This window comes from Lynx canadensis, chromosome C2 (genome assembly GCF_007474595.2).
Source record: "Lynx canadensis isolate LIC74 chromosome C2, mLynCan4.pri.v2, whole genome shotgun sequence".
In the NCBI taxonomy this organism is placed as follows: Eukaryota; Metazoa; Chordata; class Mammalia; order Carnivora; family Felidae; genus Lynx; species Lynx canadensis.
The window spans coordinates 15,049,174-15,061,678 of NC_044311.2; positions in this window are offsets into that span (position 1 = coordinate 15,049,174).

Genomic DNA, 12,505 nt, shown 5'->3' on the forward strand with positions numbered 1-12,505 from the left:
TCTAAGGATGTTAATAATATTAATTTGAAGTTTTCTCTTTTCTGCATAGTGTGTTTCCCCTGAATGGCTTTCCCCCCCCATGATGTGTTGTTGTTATTTTCTGTGTTTTTTATATTAGAGATTTACCTTGGATGTTGGTAGTCAATGATTTTTCCACTTATGCTTCATAGTGGGGAACTTTAAAGCTGGTTGGAAGCTCTGGATATGTGTGATGCTCTAGGTTAGAGAGCCTCTGAAGTCAATGTATTTGGGTCTTTTAAGGTGGTCAGTTTTCTCCAAGGAAGACTCTTTCAATCTCCTGCTCAGAGGAGGGCACGTGTCTGATTACCAAAGTTGCTGGGGTGGAGAGTTGGATTGGTGAGGAGGAATGTCTTAGAATACTGTTAATTCCTTCACTGAATCTTGGTTTTGTCATGGACCCTGTCTGCTCTTCTGTGCCTGATACTACCCAAATAAAGAGACCCTGTGATTCACTCTTTCCAGAGAATAAACTTCCAGACTTCTGCCAGGGTAGGAGATAGGCAGCTTGCCCAAGCACGTGAAGTGGGAGAAGGGATATAGGGACGCAACTGCTTTTCAAACATCCTTCAATCAGTCCTCCTTTGTCAATATTACCTTAAAAACCTCCACCCCACGTTCATAGGGGTTCATCAATTCCTGAATTTTTTTTGGTAGGCTTCATGCCCAGTGCGGAGCCCAACATGGGGCTCGAATTCACGACCCTGAGATCAAGACCTGAGCTGAGATCAAGAGTCGCATGCTTAACCAACTGAGCTACCCAGGTGCCCCAATTCTGGAAACATGTAATGAATCCGAAGTTAGAGTTCCCCACTGTTGGCTTAAGATTCAGCTTTCTTGGGTTTGCCAGTTTGACCACCAGTTGTCTATCTTCTTGTCTTCAAAATTCTGTTGCTATGGTTTCCTTCCCTGCTCCACCATTGTGGATTTATGCCTTATAAAATTACTTGTATTGTTGTTGCATTTGGGTTTTAGGAAGAATGTGTTTAATCTACCATCTTTGTATAGGAACCCTTAGATTCTCATTACTTTCACCATGTCTCAAAAAATAAGAAGACATTCCCATTTTACAGATGAGAAAATGAGACCTGATATCACAGTTACTACATGATTTAAACCTATACTCTCTGTGTTCAAATCCATTGGTCTTTTCCATTATCTCATTTTGGCCAACTTAAACCTAAAACTTAAAAAAAAAAAAAAAAAGGTGGTCATGATATTTCAGTTTCACTAGAGCAAATTATGAGGCAAGATGATAATTGCTGGGGGGGCACCTGGATGGCTTAGCCGATAGACCGTGCAACTCTTGATTTTGAGGTTGTGAGTTTGAGCCCTACATTGGGTATAGAGATTACTTAAAAAAATAATCTTAAAAAAATATGATAATTTCTGGGCAAGATAATGATTTGAAATTTAATGGTTAGTAAACGCAAATAACATGTTAAGGCTGTGTAGGCCTGGTTTCCTGACTTGAAGATCAACAGGAAAACAGTCTTTGAAATATCTCCTTTCTGCGTATAAATGTCTTCATGGAAACTCTGGGCACTTTGGCGTTGTTCACTGTTTTAGCCATGTTGGGTTACTGATTTTCAGTGTTGGGTGTTTTGTTTTTATTTATTTTTAATCTGGAAGTTACATGATTTTCTTGAAAAGAAAAGTTTTGTATATGTTTTCTGGCTCTGAAAGATGCTTTTGTAACCACAAAACAAATATTCCTTTACTTACTGATTCCCCTCCACACCTCTTCACAAGCATGTGCATTTTAAATGGCATTATTTATAGCAGAGTCACTGAGAGAGCTATAAAGGGCTTAATGAATGTACTAAATGTGTTTCCAAAAGTAATTTCCAATTCTTATCCATGTCAGCAATGACAGTTGTGTGAATGTTTACAAGGTATTCATAGGCCAAATGTTGAGACTTACCATTTGGTAGTATCTCTTAGGTGGTTTTAACCTATATTGGTAAAGGCACTTTAACCCATACTGGTAAAGGTCTTTATCAACTGGTATTCCATCCTTGTCTAAGAACTAAGTTTAAATTGAGTGACCTTTTGAGCAGCCTAAATTTGTTCTGCTTCTTGATTTTGTCCATGGAAAACCCTTTCAGTTGCTTTTAGGTCTGGCTTTCTTCTGGGCTTGGCATTTCAGATTTGGTTCCAATCTGTGAATGACTGTAACCAAAGTAATGGGTTTAAGCTTCATTTTTAACTGGAGAGACAACAATTATATCATGCTTCAGGTCATAAGTCTTGTTGCCAAAAAGTTTCACAAGTGACAGTAATTATGTATTTATGATTTATTGGAGAGTTTGAGTGTTCCAGAATAAGAGTTGGAAAGTGAACACTTTAGGGCAAAAGGTAAATTGACACAGAGAGGCTCTCCCAATCCTCTTACGCTACTTGTCCTCTTAGGAGGTGTGTGTGTGTGTGTGTGTGTGTGTGTGTGTGTGTTTTCTGGACTTAGAGAAACTATAATTATTTGTCTATCAGCTTCAATAGTGAACTTCTGGTCCCAAAATTAAATGGATGGCCAACATTGCTGTGCTCAGGAGAGTTAAAGCTCCTGAACAATTTTCTATGTCTTTGATCTGAGACATTTTTATGAGCAGGCACAGGGCTCCCGAATGCATCATACAATTGGATTGAAGCCTGGAAACTCACCTCGGTGTGTTTGAACAAACTGTAGCCCATGAATGCCATATTTTTTTATATTGGAACATTCCTTTCCTTTTTTAAAGGGACTCAGCATCTATCTTATCCCTTTTCCACATTCTTGAATAGTCGAAATATCACTCTCTAAAGTCTTTTCAAAAACTTTACTTTCATCCTTTTACAAGGGTAGAAAAAAATAAATCAAGAAGGTATCTGAAATTCAAATAGGATTTAAAAATTATTTTCAGCTTACAGATTCCTTTGTCTCTGTCTCTGTCTCTCTCTCTTTCTCTCGTACACACACACACACACACACACAGAAGTCCATGCACACATACAGATCCTGTACATGTTATATGAGTCATATTATTAAGGTGGTTAACACTGTCAAATGAGCACACCACAATCTATTTATTACACAGGTATTATAGGAGTACACATCTTTTCTGCTTTAGTTGATCATATAGTGACATGAACTACATTGATATGAGAGGACAGATCAGATAGAAAATAGTGGATATCATATATTTGCAAAATAACTGCAAAATTTCATTCATCAACCTTTTGAATATTTCCCAGATGTACTAGACTCTGTCCTAGACTTTTGGAATGTAAAGATGAAAAACATGAGATATCTGCCTTATGTAAGAGATTGAGGTATAAACATAAATCACAGTTCATGAGAAAGATTAGAGATTTTTGAATAATGTGTTAGGGAAATGCTATAGACTGAATGTTTGTGTCCTCCAAAATTCATATGTGGAAATCTGAACCCCAATGGGGATTTGGTATTTGGATGTGGGGTGTTTGGAGGTGATTAGGTCATGAGGTGGAGTCCTCATGAGTTATAAAAGAGATCCTATTCCCCTGCTACTTCTCCCATGTAAGGACATAGCAAGAAGACAACTATCTATAAACCACACACCACATCTGCCAGTGCCTTGACCTTGGAGTTCTGAGTCTCTACAACTTTAAGAAATAAACTTCTGTTGTTTATAAGCCACCCAGTCTATGGAACTATGTTACAGCAGCACAAACTAAGACAGAGAACAAAAAATTAAGCAACTCTCCTGCCTGATGGGGGTTTTACTGAAAGGAATCATTTCAGTTAAAACTTGAAGTGTGGGTAGAACCAGCCTGGCTTAGAAAAGAGTGGAGTACATTCCTGGAAGAAGTCCTATAGCATGTCCACAAGGACTGATCAGATTTTATTTATAAGATGGGCAAAGTATAAGCTGATTGATTTTTATACACTGAATATTTATATTTTTGGAGCCATTCTTGGAGTCATCTTGGATTTCTCTTTCTCGCACATACCATATCCAACCTATTGGTAAATGTTATTGGGAAAAAGTCTATACTCTATGTTCAAAATACATCCCAAATCAGACCATTCCTCCCTATCTCCATGACTACTAGCCAGATCCAGGTCACCATCATCTCTTGCCTAGACTACTACAAAAACATCTTGGTTGGTTGTGTTGGTTTTCAGTTGCTGTGTGACAAATTACCACAAAGTGGGTGACTTAAAACCACACACACTTATGTGTCACTGTTTCCATGGATTAGGAGTGTGGAAATAACTGGATACTCTGCTCAGGGTCTAACAGTCTAATCAAGATGTTGGCAGGTTGCATTCTTATCTGGAATCCACCTCCAAGTTCACACAATCCATTGGCAAAATTCAGTTCCTTGCGGTTATAGAACTGAGAGCTGGTTTCTTACTGGCTCCTGGCTGGGGACTGCCCGTAGGTCCTAGAGGTCTCTCGTAGTTCCCTGACACAAGGCCCACTCCTTAGGCCATGGGCGGTTTGCTTCCTAAATATAGTCAAGAGCAGATCTCACATTCCAGTCTGCTAAGATGAAGTCTTAGGAAATGTAACATAATGAAGACAGTGGCATCAGATTTGTCGTATTTTGTTCATTAGAACCAATTATAGGTTCTGTGTACATTCAGGGGAGAGTCCCAGACAAGAACACGACTCACATTCGAGGTCAGCTTAAGGTGCGTCCACCACAGTGGTATCGCAACTTCCATACATGCCCTCCTACAGTTTATTCTCCATGTAGCAGCCAGAATGATCCTTTGAAAATGTAAAACTCATAATGTCATTCTCTTGCTTACAACTCTCTCCTGGCTTAGAATAAAGCCTATAAGATCATGCGTGTATAATCACTGGCTACCTCACTTGCTTCATTTTTTGCCGGTCTTCCCTTGTTTATTTCTCTTCAGCCAAATGGGAATCTGTTGCTCCTGAACCAAGCACACCTCGGCCTGAGCGTCTTTGCATTTGTTATCTTATCCACCTCAAACACTGCCCCAGCAGATGCTTATGACGTAAACTTTCTTTTCATTTAGGTATCTGTTCTAATGTCACTTCCTCAGAGAGCACTTCTCAGAATCCCCTAATCTAAAATAGCCCCTCTGCTATGCATCTCTACATATTTCCCCTACCTTATTTTTTTCCTAGCCCTTATCTCTCTCTATATTTTACAATGTACTTATTCACTTATTCGTGGACTGTCTCTCCCACTAGAACTCAAACTTCATGAGGACAAGGACCTTATCTATCTCATTCTCTGTTGTTTTCCCAAGCTTAAGTCATTGCTTAGTATAAAGTTGGCTCTTAATATCTTGTATGTGAGTGCATAATGAAAGGATTTAAGACACAAAACAAAACTCTTCAAAAATATCTTATTATTATTGATAATATGTTGAAGTTTTCAAGTAAGCAGTGACTAAACTGAAAACCATACCATGATATCTTTCTCATGATTTGGTTTTATCAGAATAGTGAAGAATAATCAATATCTCAAAAGAGATTTAAAGTCGCCTGGTAACTTTAAAGTAGTTGATGTTTCTTAGTTGTGAATGATTCAGACTAGCATTACTAATAGTGATAGAACCTGACATTAACAAAAGAAGGCAGTGACACAATAAGAGAAAAAAGACATGAGACATGTAGAAAACAAATAGCAAATTGGAAAGTGTAAATCCTATCTTATCATTAATGACATTAAATGTAAATGATTAAACACTCCAATTAATAGGAAGACATTGGTAGAATGGCCATTTTAAAATGATCCAAGTATAGTCTGTCTAGAAGCAACAACCTTTAGATTCAAGATACAAATAAGTTAATAGTAAAATGATAAAAAAAAGATATACCATTCAAAGTGTAACCAAAAGAAAACGAGAGTAGCTATATGAATATCAGACAAAGTAGACTTTAAGATACAATTGTTACTAAAACAATTGTTACTAAAAACAATGTCCTTTTTTGGACATTTTATAATGATAAAAGGGTCAATGCATCAAGAAGATATAATAATTAGAAACTTGAATGTACCTAATTGTCCCCAAATTCATGAAGCAAAAAACCAAAAATGTCAGCAAAAATAGAAAATTCAATAGTAATAATGGGAGACATCAAAATCCTACTTTCAATAATGGATAGAACAACTGGACAGAAGATCACAATGGAAACAGAAGATTTAAACAATACCGTGAACCGGCCTGACAGAACAGACATTTATAGAACACCCCAAAATACTAAAAACACATCTTTTCAAGGGAACATGGAATATATTCCAAAACAGACCAATATATGAAGCCATAGAAGGAGTCTCAAAACATTTGAAAGGATTGAAATCACACAAAGTATGTTTCCTGAATACAATGAAATGAAGTTAGAAAATAATAATGGAAGAAATTTTGGAAATTCCCGTTTATAAATTAGTCTGTTGGAAATCAATATGCTTATAAATAATGGATAAAAGAAAAAAATCATATGAGAAATTAGGAATAATTTTAGATAAATGAAAACAAAAACACAGAACACCATAATTTATGGTATACTTAGAGGGAAATTTATAGTTTTAAATGCTTATATTAAAAAAGAGCAAGGGCGCCTGGGTGGCTCAGTCAGTTAAGTGTCCGACTTCGGCTCAGGTCATGATCTCCCAGTTGGTGGGTTCAAGCCCTATGTTGGGCTCTGTGCTGTCAGCTTGGAGCCTGAAGTCTACTTCAGATTCAGTGTCTCCCTCTCTCTCTGCCCCTCCCCTGCTCATGCTCTGACTGTCTCTCTCTCAAAAATAAATAAACATTAAAAATAAAGTTTAAGAAAGAGTAAAGCAGGGTGCCTGGGTGGCTCAGTTCGTTGAGCGTCTGGCTCTTGATTCAGTTCAGGTCATGATCCCAGGGCTGTGGATCGATTGAGCCTCTTGTCGGGCTCCATGTTGAGCGTGGAGCCTGCTTGGGATTCTCCCTCTCTGCTCCTCTCCCCTTCTCATGCTCTCTCTCTAAAATAAACTTTAAAAAAAATTTTTTTTAAAGGAAAGCTATTAAATCAATAACCTACCCTTCTGCCTTAAGAAACTAGAAAGAGATTAACCTAAGCCCAAAACAAGCAGAAGGAAGAAAATGATAAAGATTACAACAGAAATAAATGAAACAGAGAATAGAACAATGAAGGGAATGTTAAAAATGTAAAATTTGGCTCTTCAAAAGTATCAGCAAACTTTTAAAAATTTAGCCAGGCTGACACAGAATAAAAGGGGAGGACTCAGAATACTAAAACCAAGAATGAAAGAGGTGATGTTATTACCAACCTTTCAGAAATAAAAAAGAGTATAAGGGAATACTATAAACAATTGTCAACAAATGAGATAACCTACATGGAATGAGTAAATCACTACAGTGCCAAGAAAAGTCAGTGGGAAAAGAATAGTCCAGTTCAACAAATGGTGCTAGATCAACTGGTATCCATGTGCAGAAGAATGTATTTGGCCATCTATTTCATGCCATATACAATGATTAATTGAAAAGAAATCAAAGACCTAAATATAAGAGCTAAATCTATAAAACTCTTAGAGGAAGCATAGGTGTAAATTTTCATGACCTCAGATTAGGCAACAGTTTCTTAGATATGGCACATAAAGCCTAATCCAACAAATAAAACATAAATAAATGGGACTTTATAAAAATTAAAAACTTTTATGCATCAAGAAGTGATGAGACAGCCTCCAGAGTGGTTAAAATTTTTGCAAATCACATATCTCATAGGGGTGTGGTATCCAGAATATATGAAGAACACCTATAACTCAATCATAAAAAAGACAGATAACCTAATTAAAAACCGAGTCAGGGTCAGAAATTTCTTCAAGGCACCTATGTGGCTTAGTCAGTTGAGTGTCCGACTCTTGATTTCAGCTCAGGACATGATACCAGGGTTGTGAGAATGAGCTCTGTGTCATGCTCCACAATGTGCATGGAGCCTGCTTAAGATTCTCTCTCTCTCCTTCTTCCCTTCTCTCCCGCTCATGCACACACACTCTGTCTCAGAAGGAAAGAAAGAAAGAAAGAAAGAAAGAAAGAAAGAAAGAAAGAAAGAAAGACTTTTCAAATAACATATACAAATGACCACTAAACACATAAAAAGATGTTCAACTCATTAGTCACTAGAGAAATGCAAATCTACAACACAATGAGAACTACTTAACACCCACTAGAATGACTATAATCAACAAGTTGGACGTTAACAAGTGTTGATGAGATTATAAAGAATTTGGAACACTTACAGATTGTTGGTTTGAATGAAATGGTACAGCTGTTTTTGAAAATAGTTTGGTAATTCCTCCAAAGGTTACATGCAGAGTTATTATGTCACATAGCAATCCCATTCCCAAGCACATACCCAAGAAAATTGAAAACAGATATTCACACAAAAACTGGTACAACAATGTTCAAAGCATCATTATCATAATAGCTAAGAAATGGAAACAATTCAAAAGTCCATCAACTGACAAATGGATAAAGAGATGTGATATATCCATACAATGGAGTATTATTCACCTATGAAAAGGGATAAAGTACTCTACAATGTACAATACAAACAAACCTTAAATGCGTGCTAAATGAGAGGCAACACACACAAAAGGCCACATATTATAAGATTTCATTTATATGAAATTCCCAGGACATATAAATTAATAGAGATACAAAGGAAATTTTTAGTTTCCAGAGGCTGGCAGAAGGAGGGAATGGGGAATGACTGCTAATGTGTGTGCAGTTTCTTTTAGGGGTGATGAAAAATTATTGAGTTAATGATGGATGTGTAACCTTGTAAATTTACCAAATGCCCATAACAGTACACTTTTATTTTTCTTATTTTTTAATTATTTTAGAGAGAGCAGGGAGAGGGGAAAAGCGAAGAGAGGGAGGGAGAGAGAGAGAGAGAGAGAGAGAGAGAGAGAGAGAGAGAAGGGGGAGAGACAGAATTTTAAGCAGGCTCCACCATCAGTGTGGACCCCAATGGAGGACTCATCCCATGACCATGAGATGATGACCTGAGCTGAAATCAAGAGTTGGACGCTCATTGAACTGTACACTTTGAAAAAGCTAATTTGATGGTATGGAAATTATATGTTGAGTAAAAAAAAAGAAGAATCTATGGGGCACCTGACCGGCTCAGTCTGTGGAACATGCAACTCTTGATCTCGCGGTCATGAGTTCAAGCCCATGTTGGGTTTAGAGTTTACCTAAAAAATAAACAAAAAATAAATAAAATTTAAAAGAAGAATCTATGGGGGTGCCTGGAGGGTGCCATGTCTACTCACCTCTCTGTCTCTGTCTCTATTTTCCACCCTTTGTTCCCACCTCCCACCTCTTCTTTCTCTTCTTGCTCGTTCCCTTTCTTCTTACCTGGCCACAATGTGGAAATAAAATATGTTGTAAAGCATTTCTGTAAAGATTACGTACTTTTTTGCTTTCTTTGCTTGGCTGGAAAGATAGTGATTTTGATGCTTAATATTTCTTTAAGGAAAAACAACTCTAAATTAATTACAAGGTTGATTTTGCTTTAGGGGATATAGCCAGTAATTAAAAAAAAAGATCATCCACCCATGCTATATGAGTAGTTATAAATAATTGAAGTAAGATACTTTCATGAACATTAAAAAGTGATTTGTAAATATGAGCAGACACTACTGGTAAACACTGATAATATCTAGTGTAATGATGTTCACCAAAGTTTCTTAATTATAATTTGGCTCTTCTACGTGTAGACACGCCTGAGTTAACCATTTATGCTACAAAGTAAAAGCCTCCTACTCAGATGGTTTCATTTGACTCATATAAACCTGATCACATTTTCCCTCTGGAATGTCCTTTCTGAACTAAAAAAAAAAAATACAATATGGGTTGTAAGCTCTTCTCTTGCGAAGCCATCTTCAGAATGACCAATTATTCTTTGTCGTTCATCTGGAAGAGTGAGTAAGTACAAAAAGAATACCATTAGCCACAAAGTTGTCATCTTCTTCAAATAAAAGTCTCATCTCTGGCTTGAATGTTGAAACGGAAGATTCACTGTTTTCTTGTGTGGTGGGTCAAGAGAAATGAATTTTGTTCTCAACTGTCATTTTATGGAAAGAGCGTATTCCGTTTGTTGATGAAATGTTAAGAAAACGAACTGGTTAAGTTTCACAGGACTTGGTGATTGAAATTCTAGTGCCTAGAGTAGTGGTGTCAGAGTGATGAGGCATCCAGATAATGATCTCAGAAACCTTCCCAAACAATGTGACTGCTTCATTAGAAGGGGAAGGGGGAGGGAGGAAAGACGGACTTAATTCTCCAGTCAGCTCCTAAGAGGCCATCTATCCTGTCTTGGAGAGACAGAGTGCTTCACTGTGGGGCCTGCTTTGGTGCAGGGGTACAACTATCCCTGAAAGATTAGAATTACTATTAGATATTAAGTATTGGGGCTCCAAGGAGAGCTGAAGAAGGTGGACTTCCATTGACTGGCTCTAGCAGTCACCCAGGTGGCACCTTTAAGACCCACACCCGCCCCCCCCCCCCCAAGCCTGGATTGAGAAGCTTGGTATTTGCTTATCTTCCTTAAGCTGCACAAAGGCTCTGTGTCTGGGTATGCAAAAATGAGTTCCCTCTTGTTCCTGTTTCTCATTTTTCGTTTGTCATTGGCTCACTTCCTACTTTTGTTTTGGTTTTAATTAATTAATTGGTAGTAAAATCTCCTCTTTAAACCTTGTCCCTCACCTCTACCCTCACCCACCCCACAAATATGATTGAATTTGGAAACAGTTATCAGGGAAGATTTTCATAAATTCTCCGAGGATGAGAAGGGGAGTGTTAGGGGAGGCTAGTTGAGGAGAAGAAGTGTGGTGATGAATGGAGGAGAGCCTAAGGAGCGTTCAGGATATTTGAATTACTTCCATCACAAGGATGGTGAGAAGAAGGCTGCTCATTAGGGACCACGGTGGATTACTTTTGGGGATGCTAGGTTGTGAAATTCTCATTCAATAGAATGAACTTTGTTTACAACATGAACAGCCAGCCTGGTAGCAGGAGCCAACCTTATTCTGCAGTTAAAGAAATAATTTTATTTGTTTGTAAGATTTTATTTACTTATTTTTTAAATGTTTATTTATATTTATTTTGAGAGAGAAAGAAAGAGCAGAAGAGGGGCAGAGAGAGTGTCTCAAGCAGGCTCCGTTCTGTCGCAGCGCTCAGTCTCACAACCTTGGGATCGTGATCTGAGCCTAAATCAACAGGTGGACGCTTAACCAACCGAGGCACCCAGCCCCCCCGCCCAGTGAGATTTCATTATTAAGTAATCGCTGCACCCAACACGGGGCTCGAACTTACAATCCAGAGATCAAGCCAGGCACCACAAGAAATAATTTATTTTAAACTGTTTTATTGACCTGTATACAGATTAAAATATGAACTTTTTTTTTTTTTAAGTAGGCTTTGCACCCAGCACGGAGTCCAATGCGGGGGTGAACTCACGACCCGGAGTTTAAGACCTGAGCTGAGATCAAGAGCCAGACACTTGGGGCACCTGGGTGGCTCAGTTGGTTGAGCATCTGACTCTTGATTTGGGCTCAGCTTATGATCCCAGGATCTTGGGATGGAGCTCTGTGGTGGGCTTTGCAGAGTGTGGAGCCTGCTTAAGATTCTCTCCCTCTGCCCCTCTCCCCCACTCACTCAAGCACATGCTCTCTCTCTGAAATAGAAGAAAAAAAAAGTCAGATGCTTAACCCACTGAGCCACCAAGGTAGCCCAAACTTTTTTTTAAATATGAACCATTAAAATAATTTTTTTTAAATTTTTTAAAGTAATTTCTATACCCCATGTGGGGTTAGAACTTACAACTCTGAGATCAAGAGTCACATGCTCTACGAACTGAGCCAGGCGGGTGCCCCCAAATGTAGACCTTTTTATTAAAAACACAATTATGTACAATTAAAAACACAATCTTTGAAGCACTCAATAATGAGACAAGTGTAAATCATTTTTTATTATAAGAAAGCTGAGTCAAAATTCAGGAAATATGTGTTGAGCTCCTTTTGTATGTCAGCTGTATGTTTTCTATGGTTCAACCCAACCTCTGCATTTTATTTTTCTATACATTTTAAGTAGTAATACATAGAAATATATACTGGCACCTGGTAAGTTTTGTGACACCATCTTATATATACTAGGCAGAGTATACAAATGATAGTAAATTTAAATGAACACATTTTTAATCCCTCTTGATCTTCTAATTTCATTGGGAAGTGTCAGGGGTCAGGTTCCTGGGAAACAGACTCTGAGACTCTTACATTTTCGGACAGAAGTTTCATTAGAGGGTGCCCCCGGGAACAATACCGGCGGAGAGTAAGAAAACAGAAGGAAACGCAAAAGGAGAGGTGAACCACAGTCCAATTGCAAAGAGGCCTCAGCTGATCCTGCGTTGAGCTTGGGAGCTGGAATGATTCTTCAGAGTTGCTCCAAACTGAGACAACTGGCCTGAACATTTTTGGATGCTGGTTGTCC